At 38.1% G+C, this 13,370-nt stretch overlaps 1 protein-coding gene across 6 annotated transcripts in view; it reads right to left on the bottom strand.

Moving 5' to 3' along the window:
- The window catches only part of LOC124803112 (receptor expression-enhancing protein 1), a 292,008-nt gene that overhangs the window by 67,800 nt on the left and 210,838 nt on the right, over positions 1-13,370 (bottom strand). The gene's annotated exons all lie outside the window — the stretch shown is intronic.

Here is a 13,370-nt window from a genome sequence, read left to right as displayed (position 1 = left end):
AAAAACCTAATCATGAATATACATACTGCAAACTGACATGTTCCGCATCATTTCGATGAAAGAATCATTCATATAGCCTATGGAACATGTAACTAACTAAATGACTAACTAGGAGCAGTGGGGAAAAAACAGTTTGACACCGTACAGGACACATCGTTTGGTTCACTGATGGGTTGAAAATAGACCAAGGCATTGGGGCAGGGGTGTATGGGGTTCAGGCAAGACTGGAGGGCATCATCCCTCTAGGAAAACTGGCCTCTGTATTCCAAGCTGAAATTACTGCAATCAGGGCAAGTGTGGAGGAGAATATGCGTAGGTGCTACAAGTATTGTAGCATCTACATCTATTCAGAGAGCCAGGCAGCCCTGAAACATTGGCAACTCCTGCAACAAGGTCTAAGATAGTTGCAGAATGCCACAGGGCTCTGGTGGAGCTAGGGGGAAGCAATAGGGTAAACCTAGTGTGGGTCCCTGGCCGCTCAGGGCTCTGTGGCAATGAACAAGCCAAGCCAACAGATAGGCTAGTGCAGTAGCCACCAGAAAGATCGCGGGTGGCGCACATCGGCACGGCACGTCACGGACGGTAGTTGCCACAAGTAAAGTCCCGTCCACCAGAGGGCACACGAGAATTCGGCCGCACCCTCTGCCGGCGGAACAACAACAACTCAGGCAGCACGGGCTGTGCCCAGTCAGTTTTTACATCGGGCATGCCTAGCAGACAGTTCCCAGTCTACACTATGTGAAGTGCGACAGACAACATGAATCGTGTTAATACAGCTAGGATGCGGGAAACAACTCAATTTATTGGATCGTAACCTGTCCTGACAATCACCAAGGCTATGATCAAATTAGAGCTACGGAACTGACTTGGGAAACAGCACGTAGGATATTGGACCAAGGACCATAAACAAAAACATGGTAAGGTAATGATGCCCAAGCCATGTTTTAAAAGAAGCTCTATAATCCTGGGATTGAACAGGAAAGAGATCATGACTGGACTGATGACTGGCCATGGGAATTTAAAAAAAAAACTACACACAATGGGTATAACAGAAGAGGACCCTAAATGTAGGATCTGTGATGAGGGTGAAGAAACTGCATCACACCTAATCTTCGAATGCATGGCACTGGAGAGTAAAAGATACAGAATCTTCGGGACAACTAGACCTGAAGAAATTGTGCTTAACAAAAAACTGGTAGAGGGACTCCTTGCACTCTTTAAGGGCGTTGGTTGGCTTTACTAGATATACAGGGAGCAATACCGCACAATAAACTTAATTTCGGTGCGGGCAGTGGCGGGTTGGACCTAAGCTGTTTTAGCTTCCCTGTTAAAATCAAATCAAATCATCAAATCAACTGACTAATTAACTGATCGTAAGTGATAACAAACAACCCAACCTACAGTTTCAACAAACTTAGCACACTCCCAAGTCTGTTACATTTATTTATGTATGTATGTATTTATTTATTATTTTGCACACCTAGTTCCGTAGGACCGAACTGAGGGCAAATCTCCATGGTCATAGAATGTGTCAGTACATGAAGTTACAAGAGAAAAGTAATAGTAGATAAAATAAAGTGTTTATTAATCTTAAAAAGACAATATAACACAGGGATCAGCTTAATTTCTCAAGGAACTCCTCGACAGACAGACAAAAATCTGTCTCAAATAATAATCCTGAATTCAGTTATTTTCTGTTTGTTACTCTACTTTAACAAATGATGATAAAGAAAAAAAGAAAGAAAATATGAGCCTCTTATACAGGAAAAGGAAGGCTAGAGCTTTTTGTATCTTAATATAGCAGGTATATCAGTATAAAATTCTGACAGCCACATACTCATATCCCAACAAATCAGCATTGGTGACAAGAACCTCTTTAAACAGCGAGCTCCATTTCAGGTATTTTTCTCATTTTTATTGACAAATAATCTATAATACACCAACAGGCATTAATTTCAAAAATACAATGTTCAAGCAAATCACAAGTTCATGATTTCACCAAAACTAATAATTCTGATGATGTTTCTAGCAGTGTATTAAAATCTTGTTCTGACTTAATAGGACCATCATTCAGTTATCTTTGTAATCAGTCCATTACTTGGACCACATTTCTTGTCAGACTTTACTACCTGTAGTAACACACCTACCTAAAACTGGAGCTAAGCAAAGCACCTGTAATTACAGACCCACTTCACTCCTCTCAATCACTTTTGTAAAGGATCCTTCTGACAAAATAAATACAACACCTAAAAAATGCAATCCTGGCATAAATGAACAGGAAAAATTATCCTGGTGTTAGTGACCTTACTGTAATCTTTGACTGCGCAGACCATAAAAATTGTACGTGCAAATTGAAATGTTATGGAATTAATGCCATCCCTCTTACACAGTTGGCATCTTTCTTTCATAAAAAAAAGCAGAAGGTCTCAGACTGTGTCATAGGCATGAAAATAACCTCATAATGGGGGAAATAACAAGTGGAGCACTGCAAGGATCAATATTAGGCCTACTATTGTTCTTAACTTACATAAATTATTTTCAAATGACTTTAAAGAGCAAGTAAAAAACCGTAATGTTTCCTCATGACACGAGCACAATAACCAAGGGTCCAAACTGAGTGTTACCAGGCACAATCCAGATGATAGCCGAACACGCCTAGAAATAGTTCACAGCTAATAGTTACGTCTTAATTTCACAGAAACTCTTATTGTGAAATTTCAAGCCATCTAGCACTAGAGGTATACATTAACAGCCACATACTAAATGAAAATCTCTCTGTACAATTCCTTGGGAATAATAAGTTAAAATAAAGTTAATGTATAAACTAATTACAAAGTGCAGTTGTGTGTGTGTTATGTCATTAGAAGCAACTCTCATTGAGTTGACCTGACGAAAAGAGTGCAGGTCAACTTTGCAAATTCTCACTCCCCATTGTCGTACGGCATTATCTTCTGGGAAAATGCCCCTAGAATAAATAAAGTGTTTATTCAGGAGAAACAAACAGTGTGAATGTTGCCTAAAGTAGAAATCTGTACATCTCATACAACCCTTTTTAAGGACATTAGAATTCTACATTTACTCATTAATGGTTTTTGTAGCCAACAATAAAGGTCAGTTTCTGCCAAACAGTGATCTACTCAATCACAACAAAAGACACAAAGATAATCAGCAACTGGTCTTTGCTCCTAGTCTATAGTTCAATATGGAGTTAGATATTCTGGTGCAAACGTATTCAACAAGTAGCCAGCTGACATAAAGCAAGAAACAGGGAATCATAACCAATAGAAAATAAATTAAAATCATGCATTTTTGTTTATTCCTTTTACAAATTATGTGACTGCCTACATCCATTGCTTGTTCATTTCAAAGCTGCATGACAAGTAGTGCTGCACTGCAAACAGGCCTCTGTTGCTACAGAAGTAGTGATTGTTTTCTTAGAAAAATACCAGTTCAATCAAATAAACATTAAACTACCAATCACAGATAAGCAGTAGGTGCCTAATAAAGTGAGGAAGTAGTAACTTTCCTTCTATATTTATTAGCTACATTTCGCTGGCACAAGTATGAACAGCACTGCATAGTGACAGTTTGTTAGTACAGTGTAAGAATGCTCTAGGAATCGATTGTCTTTTGTTGATGTATGCCCAATGTTTTCCACATTCCTGCAGTTTCTTCATCATGATGGGACATACAGAATACAATGAAAGAATGAATGACTCAATGAATACTTTAAATATTGTAAGTTCATTCACTGGTGATTTGTTGCTTTATATATGATTTTATTATTGTTCCACAATGGTACTGCAATGAAGATTCAGTATTTTGTGAGGGTGTATATAACAGATATCGTAGGCACTTTCATACTGCATTATTGCAATCATTCAAGTGATCTGGGAATCTCTTGATCCAAAACCTGATCTTTTTGCTCTCAGCCCGGTCAACAAAGACCAAAAACAGAGAAATAGCACAAAAAATAATGTAGTTGCAAATATTTGAACAGCGGTCAGAGGGAGAGCCATGAAAAACATACTAAAAATGCCCACTGATGTGGTATGAACAGTGGGGTGGGAGGACGTTAATAGGCCACTTTTTTATTTTTTTCTTGGATACCTCAAAACCCACAGTTTCTACCAAAACTGTTTGCCAGTGCAAAATTAAACTATGTTACATTTTCTACACAAAAGTCCCATTCTTTTCACTTTAGGACTAATAGTTTCCAAATTGCAGGGGATGGAAAAATTGCAGATTATAAAGATAGTTTTTTAATGGTATAAAATTAATGTTTACTATTAAATGAAGTGGGTTAAGATCAAAGAGTAAATGTGTGTACAGTGTTTAAGTGCTACATAGCCACATTAAGAGAGAAACTGTGTTCTGGGAGTGTAAAAGGGTGGAGGGGGCAGGTCTGGGGGGGATAGAAATATGGAGGGAAGGTAGATCAACAGATTGTGGTTATGCAATTCCCTCCTTCATAGATCTGCAAATGGAAGAGCACGCACGTAATTCCCCATTCTGTCTATCCTATTACATCACAAGAAGACACTACAGTGTGCAGACATGCCCAGGGGTCTTTATTTCTCACAAAGTGCATTAACATTACATGGAATTCTGATAAGAGTTATTAATAGTACTAACACAAGCAACACATCAGGACTAAATCTTTGTAAATCTCCGCACGCTATTCTGCATTGGTAGAGGGAAATTTATTCTTATTCATCCTGCAGAACAGTGGCAGTATTCTTCTGAGAAAGGCAACTACCTCAATGTAAGTGTTGCTCCACTTCAGTTTACAGCCTACGCTTCCACGGCATTTCCTGTCCTATTCTCTTATGTGAGCAAAATATCTTCACTGAGTGAGTGTTTATGTAGTGGAGTTATTCTCAGTTTATTAAGTGAATAGTTATTTGCAGCTGTCAAGTGTGCTATTATGTGAAAAATTCAAAAGCTGGAGCTGTCAACTGTCTGGCTGCTGAAGAGCCCATCCCATGTGTAACACACTGTCAATACCGTATTTATTCGAATCTAAGCCGCACTTTTTTCCGGTTTTTGTAATCCAAAAAACCGCCTGCGGCTTAGAATCGAGTGCAAAGCAAGCGGAAATTCTGAAAAATGTTGGTAGGTGCCGCCACAACTAACTTCTACCGTTGAATATATGTAGCGCTACACAGGCATGCTTTGCAGGCAGAAAGATAAATACTGGCACCAAAACCTCTGCGTCAGTAAATAAATTTAAAAAAAAGGTGGAAGACGAGCTTTTTTTTCTCCGCCCCGAGTTTCGACCACTGCATTTTTATACATTATCCAACGAAGTAAATACAAATTCAGTATTGTTCATCTTCGAATGTAGCAGAATTTCAGTGTACTATGAAAATCCGACTGGCAAGACTGTTTGGGATGTTTGTCAATATGGCCAACTCTACGTTCTGAATTTTTTCCTACCTGTGAGAAGAGATGGTTGCTAATGGGAACCTGATGAAATGTGAATCACATGCAGTATTCTCTTCACCATACGAATAATACGAATATACACATTTTGCCATGTATTCTTTCGTGTTTACTGCTATCTCATTTAAACGCTGTCTGCCTAATTAACTATGAAATTAGAGTGAGACAACAGCAAACGCGGAAGAATATACATATTAATATGATGGAAGGAAACATTCCACGTGGGAAAAATTATATATAAAAACAAAGATGAGGTGACTTACCGAACAAAAGCGCTGGCAGGTCGATAGACACACAAACATACACACAAAATTCAAGCTTTCGCAACAAACTGTTGCCTCATATTCGTATTATTCTTATGCCTAATACTGATACAGTCAGAAATGAAGCACGGCAACTGACTATATTTTTAAATTTAAGATGACTCTAATTTCTGTGCAGAATTTGATGTACTAAAGAAGCGGCCGCAAAGATTTTCAAACGGAGAAAAATTTTCGCCTAACTCTCGTTCAGAACATATTCTATCATACACAGTGTATTATTTGGTTCTTGTTGATCATTATCAAAGAAAGCAGCAGTGTAAGTAACAACAAATAGTAGTCTCTTGCCATTGTTTCGCTAATGAGACGATTCCTCTCTTTTTTTTTAAAAAAAAAAAAATTGTAAGCGGCGGTAGCGCGCACAAAAGCAAGCCCTGCCGCGAGCATTTTCAGCTTAGAGTGTCGTAAACACCTATAACAAAGAAAATGGCAATTATCAGATCAAAGCAAAATAAGCAATCGATTCAAACCAGACGAAGCACGTGAAAAAGGAGGGGTACCCGTATAAATACGGACGGAGCGCCTCACGCATAGCAATGGCTACCAGCTACCTGGTAAAGCTTAACTGCTAAGCTTACGACTTGAACCAAACTACCGTAGCTGTATCGTCATTCATTCGACCTAAATTGTGTTTCATATTACAATGGACCAACTTTGTTTCGAATTGGAGGTGCGGCCTAAAACTTCTCTCTCCCCTTGAATTTCGAGTCTCAAATTTCACGTGCGGCTTAGATTCGGGATTTTTTTTTTTTTCCTTTATTTCGAGTCTCATTTTTCAGGTGCGGCTTAGATTCAAGTAAATACGGTATGTATTTGACAACATCAATTTCAATTTCATTGTCTCTAATATCACTGGCACGAATACTTTTCACTGAATGAGGACTATCAAATGCATCACCAACTCTTCCAAAATCTGAAGAGACACAGATGCTTAAATTTCCTCCATCTGCAACAGAAGTAGATCACCTAGGAGTTATGGAACTTCAGATATTTCAGTGTAAGTTACGAAATTCATTACAGCCAATTACTGTTCTAGACTTTAACATAATCAGTCCCATTCCACCTGATATATTCACAGCTGCCTTGGAAGGTATACTGCGAACGTGTAGTAAGTGGCTACCCTCAGTGCAGTCCACTCAACAAGCGCCAGCAATTCCTGAATGGAAGAGATTTATGCAATCTACAAGTAACAGAATTAACGGCGAGGGAAGCATAGTAACTGTCTGGTCATTCATTAAATGTTCACCAAGTGATTAAGCTATAATTACAAGGCTTTGTAATAAACTGTCAATGATAGACAGCAATAAGGTACTATGTTTACCAATGCAATCCCTTTCCCACCAACACTACATAGGTCACTCACAATATCACATTTACAAATTAAGCACTACGCAGCTACTGTTCATAGCGACATGTTTCATTTAATGAATGCAAAAAGTACTCATTTAATAAACAGAAAATAACTCCACTATATACACATGTACTCAATGAAGTTATTTTGTCTTGTCACACTGAGAACTGAACAGGAAATGCTGGGGAGTTATACTTTGCCAGTACACCGAAAAGCAAGTAGCGGTTGTGATGAGATAAGTTGTCTTTCCAAGAAGAAAGCTGCAGCCACTGTACAGGATGACTTTGACTCAATTTCCCCCTCTAACAATGTGCAGCAATTTTCATAGATTCTGTACTTGCATGTTTCTTGTATTAGTATTATTAGTAATTAATATCTGTATTCTATGTGGTATCAACAATATAATGAAAAAGATAGTTGCTACTGACCATACAGCAGAGATGATGAGTCGCAGAAAGGCACAACAAAAAGACTGTCGGAAAGTTAGTTTTCGGCCAACAAAGCCTCAAAAATCTAAATATCTCTCTCTCTCACACACACACACACACACACACACACACACACACACACACACACACACACACACAGACAGACACACACAGACAGACACTGTGGTCACGGATGTGTGAGTTGCATTTGCGTGACTGTGTGTATGTTGTCTATTTTCGATAACGGCCTTGTTGGCCAAAAGCTAACTTTCTGACAGTCTTTGTTGTGCCTTTCTGCGACTCAGCATCTCTGCTGTATGGTGAGTAGCAACTATCCTTTTCATTATATTGTTACAATCCGCCCTGGATTTTCCACTATGTGGTATTATCACACTTAGTGGAAATTAAACCCAAAAACCCCCTTCCAGTGTTCTGCAGGAGCTCCTTGTGATGTAGTGGGGTAGACAGAGTGGGGAATCACCACCTTGCTCTTCAGTTTGGAGACCTAAGAAGGAGGCACAAGCATGAACACAATCTTCTTTTCTACCCTTCCTTGTGCTTGTACCCATCACCCTCAGCCCTCCACACTGTTACATCTCCAGAACATAATTTCACGCTTAATCATGGTACACACATTTAACTCTGTTATTAACCCCATTTCATTTAACAGTAATCACTAATGTAATACCATTAAAACACTATTTTGAATAACCTACGATTTTGGCATCCCCTGTAATGTGGAAACTATTAGTTCTAGAGAAAAAATGAACAGGACCTTTTTGTAGGAAATGTAATGTAGTTAATTTTGTACTGGGGAACATTTTCACAAGAAACTGCAGTTTACGAGTTACTCAAGAAAAACATTAAAAAGTTATCTTTAAACCCCCCTCACACCGATGGGGTTTTTAGTATGTTGTTCATGACACTCCCTCGTACCACTGTACAAAACTTTGCAAATTCGTGATTACACAACTGTTTCTCCTAATTTTTCTTCACTGACTGAACACTCACTCTCTTTCTCACTCAATCTGTCTTTGTGCATGTGCCCCCATGAATGCCTATTTACAACTGCTTGATTACCAGGAACCTTTTTTATACATATACAAGTGGCTCATTCTTATCTATGACTATGATACAGTCTGATTGCCAAGAAAAATGTGTGATACAGTTTATAGGAAAGTGTGAGTAGTGGACTTTCCAATCCTACATAATGAAACTTTACAAAAATAAAATAATGTACACAGATGCAATGGCACATTCAGAAAAACAGACTGAGAATGAAGAATGCAGAAAGATAAAAAAAACTGCCTCACTCTGCAGTCAGTACTTAAGATTACTTTTATACACATTTGACCTGCCAAAGGCTTTAAACACTGCACCAAAAATGATGTTTGCTGATGAGATAAGTTGTTTTACAAAGATGTTGAGTCAACACTCCAAAGTAGAGATGAGTAAGCAGGTAAGCAAATAGTACACTTCTTAATTCCAAATCTAACAGTGGTTCTCAGAATCCATAAATCTATATAAATCTATTAGTATCTGGCAAATGCTAAACAAAACTTCATTAAGCAAATTTCTTTCTTTAATAGGGGGTAGCAGTCTTTGCATTCTTTTACCCTTTTGTCTGAAAGGAGTTCTGGGATACACACATCAGTAATCTGTACAGGGTCATGCACAACTTCCTTTTTACTAAGAAGTTTCCATATTAATAAAGTTTTACAGTTACCAGTTGCACGAGACCACCAAAGACATGTCAATAAAATTTAACGGCTACCAATTTCTAGTCAAGTGGCGATATGACATCCGTCATTTTCTCCTTAAATGATTATCATTGTCCTCACTCAGTGAAAAACCTTTGAACTTCAGAGTACTTCAACTTGGTGGTAAGGCTAATGTGAATGCTCACTATGTTTATGAGCATAGTAAAATGCAAACATATGATGCACATGTTTATCTATTGTTGTGTTACATCATAAATTTCATTTATTCATTCATTCATGGATGGATTTCATTATGAAATCTCCAGATATTGAACTGAAAAGACTTAAAACAAATTAAATGAATGTCAAAAACTACTGACGATCAATACTCTGCTAGATTGTACATTGCATGTGTGTTTAGATATAAGTAAATACATAAAACAGAGAAAAGGGATGACTTTAAAAAGAACTGCTGTTTCCCCAGTTGTACTGAACAGCTGCTATGTAACTGATCATGTAAGTGCACAGATAATTCTCATAGGATAACAGTTCGTCTATATCTACATAGATACTCTGCAAGCCACCATACAGTGCCTGGCAGAGGGTACCCTGTACCACTACTAGTCATTTCATTTCCTTTCCTGTTCCACTGACAAATGGAGTGAGGGAAAAATGACTGTCTACTTCCCTACATATGAGCCCTACTTTCTCGTATCTTATCTTACCAGCATCCTATATGCAGTCTCCTTTACAGGTGAACCACTCTTTCCTAAAATTCTCCAAATAAACCAATGTTGACTGGCCATCTTACCTACCACAGCTCTCACATGTTTGTTGCATTTCACATCGCTTTGCAAGGTTATGCAGGGAATTTAAATGACTTTACTGTGTTGAGCAAGACATTAGTAATACTGTATCTGAACATTAAAGGCTTGTACTTCTTACTCTTCTGCATTTATTTTCATTTTTCCACATTCAGAGCTAGCTGCTGCCGTTCATCATGCCAACTAAAAATTTTGTCTATGTTGACTTGTATCTTCTGACAGTCACTCAACTTCAACACCTTACCATACACCACAACATCATCAGAAAACATCCACAGATTGCTGCCCACACTGTCCATCAAATCATTTATGTATATAGAGAACAACACTCCTATCACACTTCCCTGGGGCACTCCTGATGACACCCTTATCTTTGTTGAACACCTGCCATCGAGGACAACATATTGGGTTCTATTACTTACGAAGTCTTCAAGTCACTCACATATGTGTGAACCTATTCCATATGCTTGTATCTTTAACAGCCTACAATGGGGCACTGTGTCAAATGCTTTCCAGAAATCAAGAAATATGGAATCTGTCTCGCTCTTCATCCATAGTTCGCAGTATATTATGTGAGAAAAGGGCAAGCTAAGTTTCATACGAGCGATACTTTCTAAACCCACGCAGATTCATGGACATAAGCTTCTCAGTCTCAAGAAAGTTTAGTGTATTTCAACTGAGAATATATTCAAGAATTCTTGCAGCAAACCAAAGTTAGGAATATTGGCATGTAATTTTGCAGATCCATTATTTTACCCTTCTCATATACTGGGTTCACCTGTGCTTTTTTGCAGTCACTTGGGACTTTGTGCTACGTGAGAGATTCACAATAAATGCAGGTTAGGTAAGGGGCCAATGTCATAAAGTACTCTTTGTAAAACTGAATTAGGATTCCATCCAGACCTGATGATTTATTTGCTTTCAAATGTTTCAGCTGTTTCTCTACATCATGGTTCCTTATTACTATGTCATCCTTACAGGAGACAGTCTGATGGTCAAATGACAGTATGTTTGTACAATTCTCATGTATGAACAGTTTCTTGAATGTGAAATTTAAAACATCGACTTTTGTTTTGCTACCTTCAACTGTCACACCAGACTGGGTCTGGATGGAAGCCCTAAACCCACTTAGCGATTTTACATAAGACCAGAATTTTCTTGGGTTCTCTGCCAGATCTTTTGCTAAGGAAGCTGTTGTATGCTCCATGCATAGATATTTTCACAGCTGCATGAATCCTTACTAACCTTCACTTGTCGTCGTTCGTGCATCCTCTTTTGAACTGAGAGTGCAACAGCTTCTGCTTCCTCAGCATTTTCCGAATTTCATTATCAAACCATGTTCGATCTTTTCCATCCTTTACCAACTTACTAGGCACATAACTCTCCAGAACTCTATTTACAATCTGCTTATACTTTGGCCATAATTAATGTACATCCACCTTACTGGAACTAAGTGACATCAATTCACTAAGTGAGATGCTAACAACTGCTTATCTGCTCTATCTAGCAGAAACACTCTCCTAGCCTACTTCACTGGTTTATTAACTTCCATAATTATAGTTGTTATAAAGATGTCATGATCACTAATCCCTGTTTCTAGACTGATGATGTCGATAAGGTCTGGCCTATTTGTAGTCACAAGGTCAAAGATATTTCCATTGCATGTGGACTGCTGAGCTAGTTAATCAAGACAGTTTTCAGAAAAACATGTTCAAAAGTATTTTGCAAGACTGCCAGTCTGTACCCCCTGTAATGAATCCATAGACAGCTCAGTCTGTACTTAGTAGGTTAAAGTCACCTCCAATTAGTATTGGGCAGTCTGGGTATCTACACACTACTGACAGGAGATTTTCTAGAACTGTCACCGCGGTATTGGGTGGCCTGAAAAAACATCCAACAATTAAGTTGATTTCACCCACACCTATTATACACAACCAGATAACTTCACTGTCACAATATTTTTGTCAACTGCAACAGTTGTCTACAGACTATGGGAATATTATATTTACAATGAGTTTTTTTACTTCTAATGCTATGAAACAGTGTTTTCCAATCATAAACTGATAGTCTGTCAGAGGCATGGTTAAAATGATTTTTTAAATTTTATTAACTGCCTGTATTCTCAACTACTTATGATTACACAGCTAAGATAACAGAAAAATTCACAAAGAGACAGATAGGCTTACCTTCAAGAGGGTAACACACAAAAAGATAAATAAATAAATGAAAGTTGCAATGATAAAAGGATATCTTTCAATGTTTATATAGTTCAAGAGATGAATCAGAAACAGATAATTAATAATGAAAATAACGACATTTCAAAAGTAATGTCAGATGAAATGAAAAGTGCCATTCAGTGTATGTAGGTCATTCAGAATGCGAGTCTTGACCTGTGTTTGCGTAATACAATATACTGTAAAATTCACCCATACAACTACAGTAGGAATTAAATTTAAAACCAGTGGATATGAACTAGAAGCTAACCTTACACAAACATCAATAAGAGAAAATAACTGCAAATGTCTTCAGAAATCTCAAAACAGATCAAAAACACTATCCGACGACAGATTATATTTTGTAATTTGAGCACTAGAGAAACTCTGCACTATCTTTTAGGGATATTTTTAAAAGTTATCTTACCATTCACTAATTAACTACAATTGAGATTCTGTTTAGCTAACTTGCAAGGAAGTACAAAGTCTTCCCAAGTTGGCATTATTACTGTAGGAGCCAGAGAATGTAGAATATTTTGAGATGGACCTAATCTGGACAGAAGTAGTGTGAGCAAAAAAGACCACGAAAGAAGGAAAAGTACTTACTGCATGAAGTAAGTGTGGAGATGGTGAGAGCAGCTGGCATTGTTGATGTGCAATGGCTCTATCAGTTCAGGAGAACAGCATGGAAAGCAAGCAAGGCACATGAAGACTGGAAAAAGGAAATCGTGCTAATTTTTAAGAAGGGGAGTTACATCGCTCTGTCATGCTGCCAAGGCATTTGAGAAGATCCTGGAAAAAAAGTGTGTGGAAGATGGTAAGAGGAAGACAGAGGAACAATATGGGTTTATTCCATGAAGTTTCGGATGACGTTTACTTCCTGCCACAACATTTTGGTTGACAACCATTCAGTCATCTTCGGGTGAGATTGAACACTGAAGGTTGCTAGTTCATGTCACTACCTTTATACCAAAACTAGGTGCGAAGACGCATGTGCAGAGACAGCCACTACACGAGTGACTTCTGTTGAGTTACACACACTCTTTGAATACCGCTCCATCTATGGCACGCACGTGTATGCGTGTTTGA

This window comes from Schistocerca piceifrons, chromosome 6 (assembly GCF_021461385.2).
Source record: "Schistocerca piceifrons isolate TAMUIC-IGC-003096 chromosome 6, iqSchPice1.1, whole genome shotgun sequence".
Lineage (NCBI taxonomy): Eukaryota > Metazoa > Arthropoda > Insecta > Orthoptera > Acrididae > Schistocerca > Schistocerca piceifrons.
This window is presented reverse-complemented; position numbering and strand designations above follow the sequence as displayed.